The following is a 16,202-nucleotide window of genomic DNA, read 5'->3' as shown; positions in this document are numbered from 1 at the left end:
CTAACTTGGCAGTTTGCAGAGGGTTAAATCTTAACCCTGCCGAGTTCTTGTTATTTAGTTAATAAAAATGATGGTGTCATCATGGGTATTTTTCCATCTTTTAAATACCCTTCAGTCTTCTAATAAAGCTACTTCTAATTAAGAGACCGTGTAAGTAGTTTTCAATCTTCATAATAAATAACTGTGGTTTTATCTGGTTACTTAAATTATGAATAATAATATTCACATTTGTAAAAGTTATTAAAATCAACATTGTTTAATGAAAATATCATTTCTTTTCACATGAACATGTATTAACTACAAGAAATGTTCCATGCTTTGTTCTACGATTTACTGTTAGAGCCTTAAAGAATAATATTTTCCTCAAAAGATATTACGGCAAAGGGATTTCGTTTGGTGGAACAGTTCCGGCATCAAATCTGGTGCATGTCTCAGGCCACTGGCAACAAAGCGATGATAGAAATTAGGAGGCATTATAAACACAGTATCATTTTTAAAGGAATTAAAAAAACTAGATGTGTGTAAACAAAGAATTAGAGAATATTCTGGTGAAATAAATGTATTTTTCAGCTTAAGCAAGACACGGGGTGAATAAATCTAAAATGAAAAAACCACCCAGAGATTAGCAGCGAGTCATGCATGCAGTGTGAATGATCAAAACCAAGTTGTTTCCAAACCAGTGTGCTGGCTTGATGCCTTCATGAATCAAATCTGTGTGGCACCTTGCCACCTCGAATACATGTTGATGAGGTATTTATAAGCCCTTCACCATCCCAAATCAAAGCCCACACAGGAGCCACAAGACCATCACCTACACATTTGGAAAACACACAGCATGGTGAATAGCACTTTTCTTGTTCAGTAGCCGGTGGCCGCGAACTGTGAGCAGAGATACAGGGACACAGAGGCACCTCCCCTCACTGAGCTGATAAACTTCCGTGCATTCCTGGGGACAGGATTGTCATAAAGTGCACCATGGATTGATCCTCCTCCTAGGAAAGGAACCGTAGGGCTGTCATTAGGTTTGAACAGGGGTGGGTGGAGGTTCTCAGAAGAGTTGTTTCAGCACAACCAATAGAATTCTTGGCCACCGTGACCACGAAAGACAAGTCCCCTGCCATCCTGTTAGGCACTTGGGCTCCTGACAAAAGCTGGGCTCAGTAAAGGGTTGAGTAGAAGGCACAGACCTGAGGGGTGCCCCAGTAATAGGCAGGAAGTAGGGCCTGGTTTATACTGCTCTGGGTGTATCCCAGCCTCATCTGAATATGAAATCAGAAATTTGCAAACAGCAGAGCTGTGGTGGATCATCTACTCCAGACTCCTCACCTTACAGTTAAAAGGGTGGCAACCCTGACAGGCAAAGCAACGTGCTAAAAGCAGAGCGTGGAATTGGCAGCGCCAGATGAAACGCAGCGTGCAACCCCCGTTCAAGGCCGCTGACTCTGATGACGGGGCCAAGGTTTCCAATGAGGAGAATAAGACAGTGTAAATACTTTGTTCCCCCTAAAACCCCAAATGTTTTTTAAAGGCACAAAAGCTCACCTTAACTAGCTCTCTTCTGAGGGGGCTCTCCTCTGCTTCTTCCTCTTTCTGTCTCCATTTCCATCTCTCAGACACAAACACATTCAGTTTTGTGAAAGGGGACTTCCTGCCATACAAAGACAGACTTCACATCTTCAGAAAGATACCTGAAAAAGCACGTTTCTCAATTCAAGTCTTTGTGTGAGTTCTGGGCAACTGCCTTATTTTCTAGAACAATCGGTAGTTACAAAATCAGGAGATCATCTTCCACAAAGGAAGAGTTCTGGTCCGTGTTGATAAAGTTGGGGATGACACATTTCATGAGTCAGTTTGGCTCCTCCTCTGGCCACCTGCTGCTTCTGATGGCTTCCTGGAGCGGAATATCACTGTAAAGGGCTATGGTAGGGATACCAGCTTTGCCCTTGTCCAAGTGGTCCACGTCATCGATGTAGCAGTGAAAGAGGGACCTAAATTCGTCATTGTACTGCCAGAGAACACCTTGGGCAGCAGCGGTCTTCCAAAGTCTGACACAAAGCTGTTCAGTCTGAATCTCTTCTCGGGAGAGTCTGCATTGCTATAAAGAAAACCAAAATAAAATATCGTTCACACTGTAGCTCGGTGACCTGAAGAATCATTGTTTTTGCCATCTACTGAGAGTAAATGTCTGCACAGAGCATGCTGACAAGCACTGGAAGTGAAAGACATCACTTCTGAACACATACAATTAAACCCAAGGCAAAAGTCTAAAGTGAGGGCCCTTGGACCGTCCTGAAAACACATCGTTCCCTGAGAATCCTCAACATTGGTGCCTCGCACACCAGTGTTTCTCAGTGGGACATTCAGATCTCTTCATCAGGATTCGTTAAAATGCTTCTTAAAATGCAGAATTCTGGGGTGCACACCCTCAGAGTCTCCAGAGTTAGCGACTGGTAGTCTGTATTTTCATAGCCACCAGGATCACTAAACATGCTCAGGTTTAGCACCGCGGTCTACATCGGGTCACCTGAGCATCGACAATTCTGTCTCACAGGATGGGGGGGTGTCATGTGTGTCAGGGTGCTGTCCTACCCACGTGTCTCCCCTGATTCTCAGAACTGACAGTCCTGCCCCATTGGGCATGAAATACCACCATTTCACAATGCATACGCAGGGTGCCCGACTGACAGACACAATCAGTGATAGGAGAGGGTACAAAACTCAGCTTCCTGATACCTTGTTTCCCTTACTGTGGGACGAATGATCAATTCAAGGGTAATAAATCAGTGAATGAGTGAATAACATGACTCTCGTTAGTCCCACGAGTGCCTGGAAGAGCAAGCCTGGGCACACTGAGAACCATAACAGCCCATCTACTTAAATGTCATCCTCCACAGATCTATGTAAAGGTTACTTCCCCCCAGGCAGTGACTCCAGAAGGGCAAGAATCATGTATGAACACACTCTCAAATCCAGAACAGAACCTGACAACAATTAGGCTCTGGAGTCTGTGTTTAGCGAGTGTGGAATCTCAGTGATTCCAGCTCTTACACATTGTCTTCCCATCCCACCCCTCACGATATGGCCCCTATGACCAGTTCTCCCAGGGCTGGGGCCACGGAACCCATTTATAGGACTGGAAGAATCTGATCATATAAACCATCCCCCAGATTATCATCAAGAGTCACCTGCATTTCAGGGATCAGTAATCCCAGAAGCTTTGCACTTCAGGCAGCTGAGGGATTTTTATATCAGCTCTGTCTTCTACTGTGACTGCCTGGGTGACATCAGACAAGGAATTCTGAAAAGCCTGAACTTTTCCTTTCAGGACTAATCTAATTAACAAATCTCGTTGACCACTCAACAAATGTGATGTGAAGATCAATGACTTACACAGGAGTACAACATTCACTAGGTCGTGGATTTAGAATCAGAGAAAAATCATTTGAGAAAGATTGACAGAATGTAGCTTTAATGCGAATTTAAGTATTCTTACCTTTCAGTAAATCATCTTCCCCTACTTATCACTTCACCCAAGTTTAAAAGATGTTTGAGAACAAGGATGAGTGTGCCAGCAATCTGTGGCCCAGTAACCTAAAATGTCACCTAGGAAAAAGAGGGGAGTAACACATTTTTAAAAAGCATGGTGAGGATGGCGGGGCCATCCCCAACCCCAGACTAAGAAGCTCTGAGAAATAGCTTTCCTGCCTGCCTGGGGCATCAGCTGATGTGAAAATCCACCCAGAAAACTCACTGTCCAGCAGCTCTTCCATAACACAGGCTACACTTTCTCAGAATTAAGAATTGCGTCCAGTAACCACTTCGCTGAAGAATAAAGACAAAGTAGAACAAGAGAGTTCTGCCCCTCCCAAGGGGAGAGCCCAGACCTTGGGCTGCATGCACTGCACCCACTTCCCAGGAGAAGAATAAACTGTAGAAGGGCGTTCTGCGAAACTGGGGCAGCAAAGGTTGAGATGGGAACAAATTGACCAGCTGGCCAGGGACAGCCCCCTCTGTCGCTGCCTTGGCGGCTGCCTCAGCCCCCTCAGCCCATCCTGCCCACCTCCGGTATCTAAGATGTCAGGGAAACTGCTTTGCAACCTGGAGCAACAGAGGCTGCCCTCAGGCCAAGCTGCGGAAAAGATGGGAGCTAAAGCACCAGCTCCCAAGCTGCAGGCTCCATACCCCCGCCAACACCCCGATGCCCCCGCACCCTACCGCAAACCCGGGGAAATATGACCCGGAGAAGTGTGACCTGGGAATGAGGGGCAGCAGAGGCCGCCCCCACGTCAGGCCTCCAGAGAGATTGGAGCTTATCCTCCAACTCTCCAGGGGCAGCCCCCTGTCCTCTCCACCCTCTGATCTCACCGCGGGCCCAACTCCCAGGAGCAACCAGACCGAGTGTGGGGTGTCAGGCGAATCTTGCGCGGGAGAGGACGTCCCCAGGCCAGGTCAGTGGAGAGGAGAATAAGTGACAACATTAGGTGGGGCAGCCGGCCGTCGCAGCTGCCTCTGCCCCTCGACCACATCGAGCCCGTCTTCCAAGAACAAGCTGACCTGGAGACGGGCATCCGGCTTCTTGGGCAGCAGAGGACGCCCCCAGGGTTGGCCGCGGGGAAGAGGAGAGCAAATTGACAGGCTCCGCGCTGCAGCTCTTCTACCCCCGCCGTCGCCACCCCCGCACCTTTAAGGCACCGCCCAGGGCGCCCCTCCCCCAGCAGGCTGAGTGGGACAGGTGCGTCTGGTGATCTGGGGCAGGAGAGGCCACTCCCACACCAGGCCATCGGGGAGACGGGAGCCAATCCATCAGCTACCCAAGGCAGACACTACCCCCGCAGCAGCCACCACTCTTGCCCCTGACCTCACAGTGGCCTCCTCTAGGGAGCAGGCTGACCTGCAGATGGACGTCCGGCGAACTTGGGACAACAGGGACCGCCCCCATGGCAAACAATGGGAGGAAGTGGGAGCAAATGCACAAGCTCCATGGGAAAACCTGCCGCTGCTGCCACCACCCCCAAAGTACCAAGTCCAACTCCCGGGGTCAGGCCGACTAGGATACACGCGTCTCATAACACAGGGCAACAGCGACCGCCCCCAGGACAAGACGCGGGGAAGATGGGAGAAAATGGGCCGCTCCCCCGCTGCAGGCCCCCGACCACCACCACCCCTGCACCCTGACTACACTGCCTCCCGCCCCCAGCAGTCAAAGTGGGACAGGGGTGTCCCGGGACCTGGAGCAGCAGAGGCCGCCTTCAGGCCACGCGGTGCAGACATGGAGCTAATCCACAAGCTCCTTGGGGGCAGCCTCCCTATGCCCGCAGCCATCACCTTACCAGCCCCCTGACTGCACCGCACCCATCTCCCAGGAGCAAGCTCACCTGGAGTCTGACCTCAGGCAAATCTCCGGCGGCAGAGGTCGCCCCCAAGCCAGACCGCGGGGGAGAGAAGAAATAGAGCAGCTCCCTGGAACACATCCCCTGCCCCTGCCGCCTCCGCCACCGCCTCCCAGAAGCAAGCTCATCTGGAGACCGGCGTCCCGCCTCTAGGGCAGCAGAAGCCGCCCCTGGCTCCGCCGCCGGGGAGAGCGGAGCGAACTGACCGGCTCCCCCGCGGCAGCCCCCCTCCCCCCGTGGGCCCCGCACCTTAACGGCGCCGCCCCCATTCCCCACTCAGCAAGCTGAGTGGGACAGGCGTGTCCGGCGCCCTGGGGAAGCAGAGGCCGCTCCCAGGCCCAGCAGCCGGGACAAGGCAGCTATTTCACCCGTTCGCCATGGGCAGCCTCGCTCCGCCCCTCTGCCGCTGCCGCCGCCCGCTAACCTAACCGCCCCACCTCCCAGGAGCAAGCTTACCTGGAGTCCAACATCTGGCGAATCTCCGCCGGCCAAGCCCCACCCCAGGCCAGGCTGCAGGGAAGAGAAGAAATCGACCGGCTTGCCCGGGCAGCCTCCCAACCGCCACCGCCGCCGCCGCCGCCGCCTCCGCCGCCCCAAAGCATTGCAATAGCCTCCCGGGTTCAGGCTGACTGCAAGGATGTGCACTTGCCTTCTAATCCTGGCCAAGTCCCTGAGCACCTCCCTGCATTCCTACACTCCCTGCACCTCTGCACCCCTGCTACTCTCTGCAATTCTGCATCCCTCTATCCCCGCATCCCCTGAAATGCCTGCGCCCTCCACAGCCCCTGCACCCCTGTCACCAGTTACACTTTTGCACTGCCTACACTCCTGCACCCCTGCATGTCCCACACACCACCTCTTGGGCCTTTGGCAGAGTCTCTGCTGTTAGACCAATGCACAGGGACTCACTCTTTGCCAGTATATGATGCATCAGTGGACGACAGGGGTTGCCTTCAGGAAGGTACATGTTCCCGGTCACTAGCCTGGGCCACTAGGGTGATCTCTGTGAGGTCACTCAGGACGGGCTCAGAGATGCTGTTCTCTGGGAAGAGAGGAGTTGAAACCGGTCTTGAGGGCAGAGCTGTGCTCACCAGGCCGTCCACGCTTCATGTTTTACACAGGGCTTCGGAGAAGTGAAATGGATCCGGCCAAGTAAGACTGGCCTGCTGTGTGCCCACCTCAGTCCTGGGCTCTGAGTCAGGCCGACTGGCTCCCACCCTCAGGGCCCAGTTTGGGCACCTGAATGGTCCCTTTGAGGCATCCCATCAGTTCTCAGGAAGAAGTCTGTCTGCTTCCACCCCATGGCCCTCCCTCCTACTGTGCTGGCCTCAGGAAGGTTCCTTATTTGGGGAAGAAGGCAGCCCACCCCCTACCCCACCCCTCACGTTTCTCTAACCCAGGCTGGTGCTCTCTCTGCCCCTCAGAGTCTGGGAAGCCATCCCTCTTCAGTTATGTTCCTTCTGAGATGGACTTGCTTCCACTCAATTCTAGGCGAGGATGCACCATGGAATGCACTGGGTAAGAGAACCAAAATAAATAATTTCTTCTGTGAGGTTGTCTGTTTATCTACTGGGGCTGGGCTGTGTGTAGTTTGCTACAGCTATTGGTGTGAGAGGCTAAAACAGCCTGTGTGTCCTTGTTTTCATCTCCGCGCTGTCTTTGGGTTTTCCCTAGACACTCCTGAGACATTTACTTCTTTTAGTTTTATTCCTGTTATTACACAGGGGCCCTACTGACATGGAGGTAAGATGTTGGGGGAGCAGGACAGAGCAGGGCATCTGCAGTCCTGTGATTAGTTCTCATTGAGTCTGTGCCCTGAGCTGTGACCTCCACAAGTGTGTCTCTTTTCCCCACCCCAATTTGGGTGAGACAGAAGGGATTTCCCTTCTCCCAGGTTGGTTAGGCTCTGGTAAAATAATTTTTCATTAAAAAAACAAACAAAAAACAACTACCCCCAATGAAACAGAATGTTCTGCGTGTATTTCAGTAGAGTTATTTTCTCCTTTCCAGGCAGGAAACATGAGGAGTTTTCCTCTGACCTTCATTCTGAGAACAGGGTAAGGCCCTGGCAGTAAAATGCATGAAAAAGAGCAGGGGGTCCCTCTGACTGGCCCCCTGGAGTTGTCACACTCAGATTTCCCCACGCTGAGACTCCCGCTGGCCTCAGGGACCTGTTAAATCTGCCTGCCCCCGGGGTTCTTACAAAAGCGGGTCCTTCCCTGGGAGCTGTGACTCTCCAAGCCTGCCCGGCTGCCTCTATGGGTTGGGAGCAGCTTTCCCCCTCAGTTTCCTTATGGATCTAAGAAGAGCAGTGGGTTTTCAGCTCCCTCAGCTCTGGTATTTTTTTAAGGACAGAAGGAGCAACTGCTGAGCTCCTCACAAGCTGGACTAGAGGCTGCAAGCCTCCCCTCCTCTGCCTCCATGCAGACAATCAGTTTCTATGGTTCTAGCCGAGTTTCTGAAGATCTGGATTTAAACACAGACATCCCAGCCCCCACAGGATCACACAGTCCAATAAATCCCTACAACTTCCACTGGTAACTACGGAGCTTATGAGGACATGGGTTTTGGGGCTGCAGGGGCCTGACTGCACGACTTGCTCCGTGGACTATTTATGTGGTTGTTCTGGGCCTTGTCTGAAGTGGCTTGCTTACTATATCTGGTACTTGGGAAATATAAAATAAGTATTAGAACCTCCACTGATTCTCCCTTTTGGGCCTTCCAACCTAAAAAGTAATAAGTGAACTCAGACGGTATAGTCACCATAATGAGGTCAGAACACCCTGGCTCTCCTGAGTGACCGGCACTGACTTGCACCTTAACTCGGAACAGTAGGGGAACCGCCTTCCTCTAACAGGGCCTCCCCCCACACCAGGCATGCCCTCAGCTGAGACGGGGCCAACTCCCCCACTGAGGTGTGTGCTGGTGGCTTCAGTGTGACCTGGCCCTGTCGGGACACGAAACTGCATTGAGGTGGAGGGTCAGGAGGAGGGGGGTCCCTGCTGGGGCAGCAGGGGGCCTGGTGACACCCTGCCCAGCCTGGTGCCTAGGGCTCCTCAACATCTCCTACGGCCCCCGGGTCGGCTCTGGTCCGGGCAACTGCATGCACCCTCCCAGTATCTTTTCATTAAGTCCCTTTTTTGCTTTTATCAGACAGAGGTGGCTTCTGTTGCTTGTTAAGTGAAACAGTGCATCAGGAAACCAGACTATTTCTAAGGTCAGTAAAATACCAACTTCCGTCAGTCCGCCGGGCAGACCGTGCTGCACAAATTCCCGCACAGGGCTGTGCAAATGCCTTACGTGAAGGGTCCTCATCATCTGTCTTCAGAGATACAGAAGATGGTGGTTCAGGTAAAACCTCATGGAGGGATTGAGGAATCCAAAGCTGGTTGGTTTCAGAGACTAACTGGTCGGACCAGACCAGAGTTGTGGTCAGAAGCCTGGCTTAATGTCATGCAGCCTCAGTGCCCTAAGTGTCCTGTGGGGCCGGTGCTGTTCCCTTCACAGGCTCTTGTTGGGGAGTCACTGTAGCCCCTTACACTCAGCAGGGAATCCAGCCCTGTTAGCCCCCACCCTGAGTGTTCCATGACACAAATCTCGGGAATGTTTAATTTTCATCTTTGTTTAGGAGGATGAAGGTGGGGCAAGAGGAGACATAAATTCACACTTAGTGACACCAAGTCACAGCCAGTACATCCTCCTCGGAGAGCTATGTGCTCCCACAGTGGTGGCTGGGGGGCTGGGCAGAGCCCCTGCACTGGTCACAGAGGGACTCTCTCCTCTGGCTGCAACTGATGGGTTGGACAACAAATCAAGAGGGGACAGAGCATCTTTCCCGGGAATTTGGAACTGACACACAGAAATTAATTTCACTCATCTTGGGATTGGGAGGAAGGTGGGAATCAAATGAAACCAGAGCAGGAGAGAAAGTTACAAGTGAAAGAAAGAGAGACAGAGAGACTGAGCTTGTGAGAGCAAATACTGGGAAGGAAGGAAAACAATCGGGACAGAGGAATTCCAGCTCCTGGTTGTCTAGTGTGTCCCAGCCCATCAACGAACCTGCGGGATGGTTAACGTCATTCCAGTTTTGCAGATTGGGAAACACATTAAGTGCCACTGACCCCTCACTTCCCACTGCCTGAAGGCACCATGATCCTCACATGGACCCTGCTGTGCTGACAGCCCAGCACCCTGATCAAAGGGACCCGGCGGGAGTGGGAACCCCTCTGAGTGTGGAGAGTTCCCTGCACCGAGATGCCATGCATCAGCAGGTTCCCGATCACCCCAGGTTAACATCTCCCCAGCTGTGCAGTCTCCCAACCCGCTTCCCTCCCTGCCAGGCACCTCCGTTCTTACCACCGAGTGTACTGCAGGAATTCAGGCACAGGGATGCCCAAAGCAACACGAGCCCACTGGCAGTACAAACAGCAGACTCCCAGCCCCAACTGGGCTCCATGGGGATAGTAGGTGTCTTCACCGTTCATGTATCTAAGGCAATCTGTTTCTTCAGCTGGAGGCTATAGAGAAAAATAAAAGTTCCAAAACATCGTTCAGTGAGGAATTCCTCCAAGGACCTGACTCCAGAGTCTACAACCAGTTGTGCTGGCCGCTCCTACCCCCGGAATTTAGGTGAAGTGGATTATTGATCAGCACAATCGCCGGTGGCCCAGCTCCTGGGCTTGGCTGCCCAGAGGGGGCTGGGGGAATGGGTAAAGCCAGGGCACTCAGGAAGAGCACAGAGGACCTGGCCTCTCCCCTCCGCACTTGTAAACCTTTCCCCAAATCTCAAGGCATCGGACGGAATGCAGCTACCACAGTAATGAGATGCTCCCAACTCTTCACTCACTCCTGTCGTTTCACTTACGTGCTGAGCATCCAATGGGTCACAGGACATGACACACAGGATGGCCGATGGGACAGGCTTGGTACTTCCCCCTGGATCCTGTTCAATCTGATGGAAGAATGATCACTCATAAACGGTTTCTCAAAAGGATACATAGACAGAAGACAAACTGCAGAGTGAATCAAATTTTAAAATATAAATGAAGATCCCCCAGTCTCCCCGCCTAAGGTTAACAGCATAAAGAAAATAGATCTTGCCTTTGATCATCAAGGAAGTAGTCACCCCCTCTCAGGAGGAAAGGAGAGTTATTCTTTGAGCAGGACACACAAGTGCTCCATCGGATTGGATCAGGACCTCTGCATTCATTCAGCAAATCTGTATAAGCTCCTACTACATATGGGAATCTAGTAACTATACCCATTCCAAAGGGTCTTGGGCTTTATTAGTCAACAAATTAGACACGACTCCCCATCACTGGGGGCTCAGAGTTTTAGTAGAGGAAACAGGCATCATGTTGGGGGTAGCAAGAGCTTGGGGAAAAATAAGAGTGATATGAGCAAACTCAGGTGATGGTGGTGGGGTGCGAGGCAGGCAGGAGGGAAGAAGTCAATCCTGGCAGATCTCACGGAGTAATGAACTTGAAGCAGCATAGATCCGGAGGAAGAAGGAAGAGCCGGAGCCAGAGGCCCACAGAGTGAGGGGGAGAGTGTGGGCGGAGAGGTAGAGCACGCCGGGTCCTGGAAGACTTTGGGACGACTTTGGCTCCTAATGAAATGGTGACCCTTTTAGTGAGTTTTGATGGGATGGGTGATGTCCAATTTATGCTTTTGTTTTGGGTTTTTTTGGGGGGAGGGTAATTTATTTATTTTCGTGAAGGTGCTGTGGTTTGAACCCAGGATCTCATGCATGCTAAGCATGCACTCTATCACTGAGCTGCACCCACCCCCTCAATGTATGCTTTTATCAGCTCCCTCTGACTCTGTGCGGATGAGATTGTAGAAAAGCAAAGATGGAAGAAGGAGGCTATTTGGTGTCCAAGAAGGGGCAGAAGGTGGCTCCTAGGAGGGTGGGGAACAGGGAGTAGGTGGTTAATGAAGAGAGAGGGGCCAGAATTTTCTAAGAAGCTGGATTTGCTGTGTGTGTGTGTGTGTGTGTGTGTGTGTGTGTGTGTGTGTGTGTGTAAGAGTAAGAGAGAGAAAGAACATGATTCCAACATATGAACCTGGAAAATGGGATGGATGTCCTCTCCATCCACAGGGGATGGGACAAGATGGTGCTGAGCAGGTGGAAAGGGGCTGGAATCAGCTCAGATCTTCAATGTCATGGTTAAGGAGTCTTACATATTGCCACAGAAATGCCTAATAGGTAGAGGAGTCTGGGTTTTTTTTCTTTATTTTTAACATTAAAATATAATTTAAATGATTAATTTTATTATGTGAATGAATCTGGAATTTTATTTCATGCCAAGGTGTATGTTATAATAGCCAAATGGATAATATATCAGAAAAGGTGAGAAATGAGGGCTTTCACATAAACTGACTGTCCATAACGTAGATAAAATTTCAATAAAACCAGTCTTCAGTACAAAAACCTCATCTTGATGTTACATAAAATTAAATGAAAAAGGACTATGTTGATGTATCATTATTTCATGTTACATAATAGCTCCAAACAAACACACTGTTTAACTATGAGGCTTGTAGAAATACTATTCACTTTATTGACATAAATACCAAAATGCAGAAAGGTTCTAAGGTAGAATAAGCATCTTAGTGGAAATAATAGAGATCTGAGCATTTTACATGATATGTATGGACTGATTCAAAATTTGGAAAAGTAATTTACGCAGTAGAACATATGTATGAATGTGAAAGCAAGATGAATGAAAGAAAAAGAATATGAGTATCAGGGAGAGAGTTCCAAATGGAAAGGGCCAATCAGGGAGTTTTGGACAAATCGAGAAATTGATGGCATGTCAATTTCCAAGTCTGGTTGCTTCCACCAAACTTATAGCAGAGAGATAGTGGAGAGATCCAGGACCCAACTCCGGAGCACATTCGCAGTAAATGTTTGGAAAAAAGAGGAGACGTTGGCAAAAGACCAGCCAGTGGATGGAAAGCAGAGCGATGGGCTGGAGGCCAAGTAAAGCAGGAACACGGGGGTGGAGGCATGGAAGGGCTGGGTCAAATGCTGCCAAAGGGCCACGCATGATGAAGACTAAAAACTAACCACTATATTTAGCAACGTGGGGTCACTGATGGCCTTGACAGAGCAGTTTCCATAGAGTGAGGTATCAGGGGAAAAGCCAGAGTGGGTGCAAATGGGAATGGCTCAAGAGAATATGCAGACAGTGAGTTTAAACTACTCATTAAAGATTTGCTGCAAAGACATGGGGTGGCAATTGGTGGGGGCGAATTAGGGTCAAAGAGTGCTGATTGTTTCTTTTAAGAGGATTGACTTTTATATACTGAAAAGAGACAAGTAGCAGGAGAACAAAATAGATGAGGTTGTGACAGAGAGGATGGATGTAGGAGTGACAGCCCGGAGAAGATTGGATGGATGGCCCCCCTGGCAACTTTTGGATGATCTGGCTTTTGATGTCACCTGTAATAAGAGGTGGGGCAGCAAGAGTGAGGTCACAGACCTCAGAAGGCTAGCGGATGTGCTGGGAGTTGCTGGTGAAAGTTCTCTTCTGTTGGCTTCAGTTTGCCTGGTCAAAGTAGAAAAGTAAACTTACCAGCTGAGGAACGAGGAGGAAGAGTTACTGGAGTCATGAGCAGAAGATACAAAAGAGCCTTCAGGGACAATGGGACAGTGAAAAGAGCAAGGGGAGACGGGGGAGTGTGCTCTCAGAAAGTTACATTTTATCATTGAGGTCCCCAAGTGTTGGATGTGTGATTTCTCTTCCTGCTGTCTATGAAATAAAAATTGAATATTGTTCAGGGAAAATGCTATTTCATTCTAAGAGGCTGCCTGTTTCTCAGGAATGGTCATCTTAAACTGCAAACATTACAAAAATGTTGAAAAGAAGAACTTGTGTACCCAATGACCCACAATTTTCTTAAATTTAGTTGCTATTTATTCCTTTATCAATACCACAGAACCGATACTGCCTAGAATGGAGATACATCGATGCTTAAATGGAAATGAAATCTGTATCTTTTTCCTAAATTCCGTGGCTTCCTTAGCATCCCATTCCCCTTGGAATTTAGGGGTGTCCGGTATAAGAAATGAGAAACAGTTTGAGAAAATCCCGGCTCAGAATTACACAGCACAACCTCAGCTCAGAAGTATACAGCCGTAAAAATGTTTAGAAAAAAACTCCGTAACTACTCTTAAATTATTTTGCAAACCTAGGCCTGCCCAGATGTTTCCAAACTGGAAAAGTACTCCAATCACTTGACCGGTCCGGGAACCAGAGGCTGGTCAGCCTTTTCTGTAAAAGAGAGAGAGTAAATATTTTCAGTTTTGCAGATCACTTTGTTGTAACCATGCAGGTCTGCAATAAGAAAGCAAAGAGCACTGGGAGACAGGAAACAAATGGGCATGCCCACACCCTCCCTTCCACTCAGGGCAGCTTCTCTGCGGTGGGGAGCTTTGCCACAATAACTTGTTTCTTTGTTTCCATTGGTTTCTTTGTTTCCACTTTACTGCTCAAGCTCAGAAATTCAAGTGAGACTGGTCCTTCAGCATCCATGCAGAGAGAAGGCTGAGCGGGGTTGGGGACCCCACCTGACAGAGAAGAGACATGGCTTGTCACCGTGCCATGAGACAATCACACCTTCCGGGGTGAAAGGGAACTAAGATAAGGGAGGGGCACAGCAGTGGGACTCCTGGGTCACCTGCCAGGCTTGCTCTCCCTCCACGGCCACCCGGGGGGCCTGGGTGGTGTTGGAACTCAGCTACAGTGATTAGGCTGAGGGGACTCAGGATAAAGGACCCTCCATCTCCACACCGGGTTCCAAGCTCAGCCCTTCCAAGTCTACCCTCTGAGTTTCTGGAACTCACCTGGAAGAACACATGATCAGGCCAGATCCAGAGCCGAAGCCACACAAGACAGGTGTCACATGGGGTTGTGACCCCTTGCTCAGTGGTCGGGGTCTCCTTGCAAATCTGCAGAAATCCCTGTTCTGCCTCATTCCTGGGAGAAACCCCACATCTCCTCCTACTCTGTCTGTTCTTCTCTTGAGGCTATTGTCCTGGAGGGATGCAGAGTCCTTGAACCTGGCCTTCCAAACGTACATAAGCAGCCTGTTCAATGAAACAAATTATGCAGTTTTTCACCTTTGCCAGTTTTTTGATTCCAGAAAGGCTGCGGGACTCTTTCTGACTGTCTCCTGTGCCCCCACCACTTGGTGGCCCTCTCCTCATGGAAACACGATTTCCCACAACTGCACCCTGCCTCCCAGCTTGTCAGAGGGGAGTGACCCACAAAGACACAGGTGTTTGTGAGGATCCTGTCCCCAAGCAGAAAGCCTACTCCTGGAGCCACGGACAGGGATCTGGCTTCCTGAGCGGCTCAGCTCTAATTGAAAGTCTAAACTGGGGATCCCGAACATTGCTGAATGACTTTCTGAGTCACCTTGGCTGGAGGGGCCTGATTTTTCTTTCTAGAAATGGATGTAGCGTAGCCTCCATTTTCAGGGCTGACGTTCATGATGGATCTAGTTCCCCCAACTGCACCCCAGGATGGAGAGGCCCTTCCATCCCACTGGTTAGAAACCCATCCCAGGGGAGTTCTGAAGCACCACATCGCTGTCAGGTCCAGCATCCCTGCAGAGTGGCCCCTGCCCCTGAATGAGCCCCTTCTCTGGGCCTTCCCTGCCCTGACATAACCACACCCCAGGTGGTGCTGGGGAAGGCAGGGAGTGCAGTGAGGGGTGGGGGGGAGCAGAGCCCCTTGCTCTGGAGTGAGGGTTCCTGGGGAGACCACAGAGCAAGGCACGCACCACCCCCACCCTATACCCCAAACTCTTAGCACCGCCAACACAGGGGCCTCTCTGTGCCCTCTCACCATGGTTCTTCTCTGAGACTGCACCCAACCCGGCATCTGGAACCCTAGCCCTACCTCCCCTCTTATGACAGATCCCGTCTTCTTGGAAACTGCCTAGCAGCGCTTATTCAAGGCCGGCAGCAGGCCTGGGGGATCTGCATTTCAGGTGCCCTACCTGGCCAGCGTGCGTGCCTGGGCTCAGTCCTCTATCTTGCCCACCGGTAGCCTGGGTCCACGTCCGGCGAAAGTGGAGGCCGCGGAGCCCAGGCTGATCCCCACACATGGACAGGTGAGGGTGCCCCCGCCCCGCTGCCCCGCTGCCCCGCTGCCCCGCTGCCCAACTGCCCCGCTGCCTCGCTGCCCCTCTGCCCCGCCCACTGGTGGCAGCACAGCCCCAGCTTCCGGCCGGCGCCACCTGTAGGTCAGGACTTCCGCGCGGCCCCGCCCTGCCCGGCCCCGCCCAGCTATCCCATAAGCCTCCCCCCACCGAAGTTCTGGCCGCGCCCTGTCTCCCATTGGCTCCGCAAGTTCTGCCCTCCCACATCTAGACTCGGGAGGACGCACGACGCAAGCGCTAGGGGAGGGCACCGCCGCGTTGCCATGGTTACAGGCGCCGCGCGCCACGCGGGCCGGCGTGCGCTTCTGGGGCTGCGAGCGGGCTCCGGAAGTGTGTAGCTGCCAGGGACCAGGCGGTGCTTGCTGCTGGGGATGATGGCTTGCTTGGCTGGGTGACTAGTTCTGGCCTGGTCAGTAGGCGGCCGACATCCTGTCTGGGGCGGCATCCCACAGATGGTAAACGTACTTCCGCGCCGTTGGCGGGGCCGGTGGACATGAACCGGGGTGGGATCGGGGTTGGGGTGGCGGCCGGGGAGGGCTGTGGTGCCGGGGAGCGTGTTGGGGTGGGGCGGGGCAGGACTTGGGCACAGCCTCAAGCTTTCCTCCCCCTCAGGCCCTGGGGCTGGGGCCGCGAGTCTGG

General features: G+C 51.5%; 1 long non-coding RNA gene across 1 annotated transcript; it reads right to left on the bottom strand.

The window, feature by feature from the left end:
* Positions 1–1,822: 1,822 nt before the first annotated feature.
* On the bottom strand, positions 1,823–15,546 carry LOC107035239 (uncharacterized). Its single transcript, XR_012063374.1, has 10 exons — positions 15,402–15,546; positions 14,242–14,484; positions 13,587–13,669; positions 10,255–10,341; positions 9,747–9,907; positions 6,787–6,904; positions 6,300–6,432; positions 5,847–5,900; positions 3,494–3,603; positions 1,823–2,095 (listed from the first exon to the last, which is right to left on the bottom strand). It is a non-coding gene; the product is annotated as an uncharacterized lncRNA (long non-coding RNA).
* Between the last annotated feature and the right edge of the window lie 656 nt (positions 15,547–16,202).

This window comes from Vicugna pacos, chromosome 23 (assembly GCF_048564905.1).
Source record: "Vicugna pacos chromosome 23, VicPac4, whole genome shotgun sequence".
In the NCBI taxonomy this organism is placed as follows: domain Eukaryota; kingdom Metazoa; phylum Chordata; class Mammalia; order Artiodactyla; family Camelidae; genus Vicugna; species Vicugna pacos.
This window is presented reverse-complemented; position numbering and strand designations above follow the sequence as displayed.